Source organism: Bos mutus, chromosome 21 (genome assembly GCF_027580195.1).
Source record: "Bos mutus isolate GX-2022 chromosome 21, NWIPB_WYAK_1.1, whole genome shotgun sequence".
In the NCBI taxonomy this organism is placed as follows: domain Eukaryota; kingdom Metazoa; phylum Chordata; class Mammalia; order Artiodactyla; family Bovidae; genus Bos; species Bos mutus.
The window spans coordinates 68,037,155-68,044,397 of NC_091637.1; the positions used below are offsets into that span (position 1 = coordinate 68,037,155).

General features: G+C 60.3%; 1 long non-coding RNA gene across 1 annotated transcript; it reads right to left on the reverse strand.

Annotated features, from left to right (window-relative positions):
- Positions 1 to 449: 449 nt before the first annotated feature.
- LOC138984415 (uncharacterized) lies at positions 450 to 6,636 on the reverse strand. Its single transcript, XR_011461682.1, has 5 exons — positions 6,428 to 6,636; positions 2,510 to 4,482; positions 2,055 to 2,103; positions 1,730 to 1,866; positions 450 to 1,546 (listed from the first exon to the last, which is right to left on the reverse strand). It is a non-coding gene; the product is annotated as an uncharacterized lncRNA (long non-coding RNA).
- Between the last annotated feature and the right edge of the window lie 607 nt (positions 6,637 to 7,243).

Here is a 7,243-nt window from a genome sequence, read left to right on the forward strand (position 1 = left end):
GGCTCTATCTATCAGAGGTTCAATAAACCACGCTGTCTGCACAAGCACTTTAGCCACAGCAACTTCCAGAGGTGGCGGGAACTCCAGAAGCCCACGTCCCCAGAGGTCAGCCACAGGTCACCCTTGCAAGCGGAACTTGCTAAGGACAGCAGTCTCAGCCCCTCTCTGCGAGCTCTCTTCTGCAAGACAGGGGCTGAGAAGTTTCCAGAATTGATGAAAGGTAGATTCTCAGATCCATGACTCATAAGTTCCAGGCAGAATTTTAAAATCAATCACATACCTAATTATACCACAGTGTAACTGCAGAACTTCATGATAAAGAAAATATATTAAAAGCAAAGAGAGAAAAGCATATGTCTTAGTTTGCTAGGGCTGCCATAAAGAAATATCTCAAAGTAGGAGGCTCAAAAAATTGTTTTTAAGAAATTTATTTTTCTCATAGTCCTGGAGGCTGGAAGTCCCAGACCAAAGTGTCTCAGGTATGCGGGCTTCCCTGGCAGTCCGGCGGCTGGCTGCGTTTCCACTGCACGGGCTGTGGGTTCTATCCTTGGTCAGGAAACCAAGATCCCAAAATACTGGATTTACACAAAAATGCATAAAACAGACGGGCTCCTCCCCGCTTCGCCCACTAGTTTTGGTAAGCAGTTACTGTCCAGATCTATCTTCTCATTTCCGTACGAGCACCTCTTTGAAGCCGGACTATTTAGAAGCATTTTTTTTCATTCTGAAACTGTGGGGTTTGCTAATATCATTTACTACTGATTTCTAAGTTGACTCCTCTTTCAGCAGAGAATGCATCTTGCAGGCCCCACAGGTTGGTATTTCTGAAACGTGGCCAGTTTTTGTAAATCTTCCATCCTTCAGAAGGATGACCCTAATTAGCGCTGATGTCCACGTGCGTTCACGCAGTCACGGAATCGTGTTTCTACACCTTTCCTACCTGTACTCATTCTTATAATTATCCACTCGTGTGACCACTGAGCATTTGAAACACCACCAACGGGGTCTGAGAAACCGAGTTTTAAATTTTGTTTCATGTCGGTTTGCTTACGTGTGAATGGCACGTGTGGCTCTGGGCTGCCACACCGAACAGCGTAGGTGTGAAAACAGCTTGTCTCACAAGTGGCGCAAGGACACCGCCTTTCCACAGGAGGAGGGTTCGGTTCCGTGCCGGCCTCCGCCACAGGTGCACGGAGCTGCAGGGCGATGAAAATCGCCTTATAGACTGTTACGTTTTGTGAAACGTGAAAAACCAAACCATTGGGTTGGCCCAAAAGTTCATTCAGGCTTTTCTGTGAGCCTTTTACAGGAAACAGAGCCTGCGTGTGATGCTGGTGACGCGAAGGGCTTCTCACATGAGGCACAGGACAGACAGTAAGGAGCGCACTGATAAGCCGTCCGGCTTGAACGTGAAGCTCCGAGCGCCAGAGGCTTCCCACAAACAGAGTGAAAAGCAAACAGAGACTCGGATAAAAGCATTGCCGTGCGCGTGACTAGTGAATTGTTAGAATCCAGAACATAAAAACAACTCTGACAAAAAATCGACCTGGAAAGGAAAAAGACACGTAGCTGAAGAGCGGGCTGAGGATGCGGTCCAGGGGCCACGAGGGTCTTGGGCGCCTTCTATCGCTGCACACGGCCTCCTGCTGGGTGCTGACACCGCTTCACCAGGGCCCGGCCTTGGCCGTCACCGCATCGGCGTGGCCGGCCTGCACCTGCTGCCACTCACCAGACTCTGAAGTCCTCCGCCTGGTTTTGGACACTTTCAAGCCAATCCATTCTCGCTCCCAGCAGCATTGATTAAATGCTTGTATCAGAACATCCGTGTGCCATGGAAAATCACCAACGTGGGTTGACCCTCGGGCTCTGTGGGCAGTAGAGTGGCTGAAGACCCGGCTGCCCACCTGCTGTCCGAGACCCCAAACCCTAGGTCGCCCCTGGCCCCAGCCCGGGTTTCTGCAGCCCCACTGTGGGCCTCACCCGAGCTGCGGGCCTCAGCCCTGCAGAGAGTGGACCAAAGCAGCCTTCTCCTGACCTCACTTAATCTTAGTTACCTTCTCTCTCCAAACACAGCCACGTTGGAGGCTAAGCTTCAAACAGGAACTTGGCAGGGGAGGAAACGGGGTTCAGTCCAGCAGCCTGTCCCCCAGCACCTCTGGGTGGTGCCATCTGGCCCCGGAGGTGGCACATGGCGGGGAAGCAGGACAGGGCACACCCTGTCGAGTGAGGGGCAGCTCGCAACCCCAAGTGAGCCCAACGCACAGTCCGCAGCTGCCCGGACCCTCCCCGAGACCAGCCGGGAGGGCAGGCAGGAGCAGCACGGGACGGGGGGTGCCATGCAGGGGGCACGGGCGGCCGCAACAGTGGGCTCCTGTCCATGTGGGCTGGGGGAGGACAGCTGCAGCCACACGCGAGTTTCGTGCCCTGGCTGGGCCCACCCACCCCACCCCCCTACCCCACCCCATCCCCCCACCCCCCCAGCCCTGAGCCCTGCCCACGCCCTCCCCACCCAAGCTGTAGACGCAGACATTTCACTCGGTGCTTTGAACTGCATGGCACTCTGAACCTGGGGGACACAGACAGTGTGTGTCCCTGAGCACCAGGCTGAGGCATCACCACTGCCTTCCCGTGAGAGCTGGCTCCACACGGCAGACACAGGTCCCGTCGCCCCTGCAGAGACACCCGCTCTGGAAAGGACAAGGGGGAGGCACAGGCTCTGCTGAAGCCCCTCAGACCTCCCACCACACCCCGTGCAGCATCCCTGGGTGCCCAACCTCGTGGGCGCAGCCTGACAGCCCAGCCACGCCGACCTGCACCCCCACCTCCCACCCGACTTCTCCGCCCTGCACGGGGCCACGTGTGTGAACCCACAGGCAGGCAGTGGGGCGACCCGGCCGAGGGGCAGGAAGCACTAACCAGGGCAGCGTCCTGCAGGGCAGCCTTCCCTGGGGGCCCTGGGCAGCACTCCTCTCCCCCGGGGCACCTCATCCTCACGGCTGCCCCAGGATCATGCCCCCAGTAACCAGTACCCAGTACCCAGTACCCCTGGAGACCAGGCTCTCCACACTCCCTGTGAGAGGCTGGGACAAGCCTGTCCGCAATCAAAGAACAGGAAAGACCACCGTTCACTCATGTGACTCTGAACAGAATAGGGGATGACGAACAGAAGTCTTCGGGATCCAGTGCCTCCTGCACCTTCCCTCCCCTCCTCCCTCCGCCCAAGCTGCAGGCTGTCACATGCCTCCCTGGGGCCAGGCTAGGGGGACGGGGAATCAAAGAGCTCCTTCCTGGAGCCCTGGGGGTGGTGGTCTGTACTGCTCAGACCCCAGACCCAGAGCCGCACCTGAGCTCATGCTGATGAGTGGCTTTGGAGGGGGTGGGGGGCTCGACACCAGACAGATCAAGCGTGGAGGGGAGGGAGGGGGCTGGAGCCTAATTCAGCTGCGTGGCCCAGATCTGGCCGTCAGGCCACGTGATAATCGCTCCGGTGGGCTTCCGGGCAGGATGCAGGGCTGGGCCAGGAGGGGGCCGTCCTGAGCCACGAGGGGCCAGCCTAGCAGCTCGGGGCTCACCCAGGCGTCTCCTCGTTCGGCTGGTCCTGGTCTGCGTCCTTTATGATAAAACCGTCACTGAGCAGAGAGCATTCCGGGCTCTGTGAGTCAGGCAAGTGACTCAGGGACCCTGAGGAGCCCCAGGAACGCGGGTGTGGCTGGAGGGTCAGAGGCCGCTCACAGGGCGGTGTTGGTGGGGACACCCCTTCACCACGAGGCTGTGCCACCTGCAGGGGTCCACGCAGAACCACCTCAGTGTGTGTCCAAGGAAGGGGGGCAGGGCGGGACACGGGACAGCTGGGGTCCCCGGGGAGTGTCCCATTCCATCAGGGAGGCAGCGTGGCGAAGCCTGGCCGTCGCGGGACTAAGCTCAGGACGGCCATCTGAGGAAGGAGCCCAAGTCCGGGCCGCCATCTGACCGCTGTCCCAGATGGTTTCTGGAAAGCGTCTGCCACCTTTCCAGAAGCACCAGCGTCAAGCTGGGCACAGCAGGGGTGAATCTTCTCCAGAGCGCGGCGTTGCCCACCCTCCCGGGGACCCGGGACCATTCCGTGCGGAAAACAGGGGCCTGAAGGCTCAGGGTGGGAAGTGGTCGGGAGCGCCCTTCCTGGCACGAGGACCCCAGGGCCTCCTGAGCCCGTCCGTCCGTCTCCTCTCTTTTTCCGCTTGCACAAGCACGCGCTGTGCAGACCCGCGTCAGAGAGGTCCGGAGAGCGCCTGGCGAATGTAAACTGGGGCTGTACCCGCAGGCACCGGCTGTGCCCGCAGGCACCGGCTCCTGGGTTCACAGGCAGCCCTTTTTCTTTCCGAGAGGTTCAAAAAGCAATGACATTCCTCGTGATCCATGCCAGTCCACAAGCCCTGCTTCAAAATAACACCACTCCCCGGTCCAGAGGGTCCGGACAGCTCGCCCTTAGAGGAGCGGAGTCTCCTGAAAAGAGCAAAGGAGGAAAAAAGCCACATGAGTGATCTCGGCAGACACAGCAAAGGTCTGCACAAAGTTCAACACCTATTAATCTCTAAGAACTCCTGGAAGGCTTCGAATGCGAGAGAACATTTTTACTTGATAAACTCAATCTTCAAACACCCCTCAGGAGACAGCAGACTTAAAGGACAAATCTAAGACTCCCCAAGATCAGAGGTAAATCAAGACTGTCCCCCGCCACCACTCTGCTGAACATAATGTTGAAAGACCCAGGAAATGTGTGGGACAGAAAAAATGAAGTCAGAGGAGGGAGAGATGGAGAAGACCCTCATGATGCATGGATAATGCGACCGTCTTCGTAGAAAATGTAAGCAATTCAACACGAGAGCCTCTGGCACTGACGGGCCACAAGATAAACCTCCAGAAATCATGGTAAGACTCCACACTGCTGGTAACACGCAGGAGGTAAGCCACAGCTTGCAGCCCAAACAGCAGCCAAGCCGGGAGTTAAGCCCTGCCGAGTGGACTGCGCGTGCGTGTCTTAGGACTCCAAGGAAGGATGCTGACGTTGACCGATGCGATAAAGAGACACAGTCAGCACGGCTGGGCCGACGGTGCCCAGGTGAGTGTCCAGACCAGTGTCCTGCAAATCCGAGCCTCAGCAGGCTTTTTTAGGAAACTCCTCCTAAATCTGCCCGCAGAGACTGAAGGCCCAGGAATGGGGACACAGACCGGAAAATAGCAGGAAGACAGCGCTGGCTCCCTGAAAACATAGATGACCCCACGGGGGTCCCCCCTGGGGACACGTGGGCTTCAGAGGGTACCAGTGACCCATGCCCGGCCAGGGAGATACGGCACTGGGAACGCAGCTCATCACTGGGGAGAGAAGGCTGGTCTTTATACAAAGCTGGCTTCAGGTGGACCGCAGGCGGGACCGTGAAGGCGAGTGTGAGAGAACTGTGGGCACGGGCCGCCGGGGGACAACTGCCCACGGGCACCCCAGGGGAGCCCCAGGGTGTGCCGGGCAACTGCACCACACGATTGGAGACCGCAGGGCTGTGGCTCCCGCCCACCAGGCTGGCACTCAGAAAGCTGGCGCTGCCCGGGGTGGGCCAGGACGCGGGGAGGCAGTCGTATGCATCACAACTGCAGAAAGCCTGCCACGCAGGGCAGACAGGAGGGTCCTCGCCTCGAGATTCCTCAAAGGCGGGCGCTGCAGGATGCCACCCTGGTAAGTGGTGTCTGGGGTCGGAGCCGCAGCCGAGGGCCACAGAGACGGCCCCGACCGCCCCGGCATAGTGCAAGTGTCCCGACCTAGTCAGAGCCCACCCTGCTCTGTCACACACGCTCAGAGCGGGAGCTCTGGGCAGGGGCTGAGGACCACCGGTTACCAGCCCTCCACGTCAACACCCGCGGCCCACGGGGCAGGAGACCCCGCCACTGTGGCCTGGAGCCTGCAGGGGACGCCGGGGCCTCGCCAGCCTGTCTGAGGGGTAGCCCTTCCCCTCTGCCAGACCTTCACCACAGCCTTGCCCCCTAAACCTCACTGCCCTGTGCAGTTGACCTCACTGGTAACTCACTCGAGACCAGCTGAGCAGCGACACAGGAGCCCGGACCGCTGCAGGTGTGCTGACCGGCCAGCAGTGGAACCTCTGCGGGACTCGGCATGAGGTGTGAGGGGGGCGGGAGGAGCTGGTCAGGGCCCAGGCACAGAGGGGATCGCCCCACTGCCAGCCCCAGCCCCTGTGCCCCTCCCTGGAGACCCCATGTCCCCTGCGGCCACCAGCAGCCCCAGCTTCAAACAGGTTCTTCGAGGGGGAGGAGAAACAATCTCTTTCATATAAATGTTTAATTGGGAATTAATATTTATGAGGCTCTTGAATGACGGGCCGCGGGTTTAATAAATATTAATAAGGATGCGTCTCCCCCGCCCCAGGAGCCGCGTTAATACCTGTTTGTGCAGCGTCCATTATTCACCCAGAACCTCAGTTCCAGCCCCAGCAAGCGGGGTGGATCTGCCCCCCCAGCTCCGGGGCTCGTGGGGAGGGGAACTTCCTCGTGGAGGGGAAAGGGGCCGTGGCGCGACCTCCAGGGCTGCTGAGTCCATGAGATGGACACCGCTCCTCGGGCGGGACGCGCTCCGACAGCCCGAGCCCCTCTCTCCTCCCCACCGGGGCTGCGGCCAAAGGTGCCACCTCCGCCAGGAAGCCCCCGCCCCTGGGGCAGAGTCCGCCTCCTCCCTCTTCCCCGCCCTCTTCCGCGGGCTTGGGGCGCCAAGCCCAGCTCCCAGCCCCCGGTCGGGAGAGGGCCGCGTTTTCCTATTGGAAGCCGGGTGGTCCCGGAGGCCGCGCCCACCGCCCCCCTGTCTCGGGAGCCAGGGCCGTGGGTGGAGCTCGGGCCCCCTCGCGTGGCCAGTGCCGGCAAGACTCCAGCGGGGACGAGACGGGAACGGGGCCCTGTGCTGGGAGGCAACCGGACACCCACAAGCGGCCCGGCCGCCCACTCCCGCGACCCAGCGCTGACCGCCTGACCTGCGGCAGCCGCCCGGGCTGCGTCCCACACCCTGGTCCGGGGGCCCGGGGACTGTCCCCAGGGACCCGGGGAGGAGCCCAGAACCTCTGTCCCCCACCCCGCCCCACCTTGGGGGCCTGGCATTCGGGCCTTCCTCCTCCCCCCTCCCCCGGAAACACTCTGGGGTCACCTCTGTGCTGGGGGACCGGCTTCCATCCTTGGGGTGCCAGCCTCTCCTAAGTGGCTCTCACCAAGG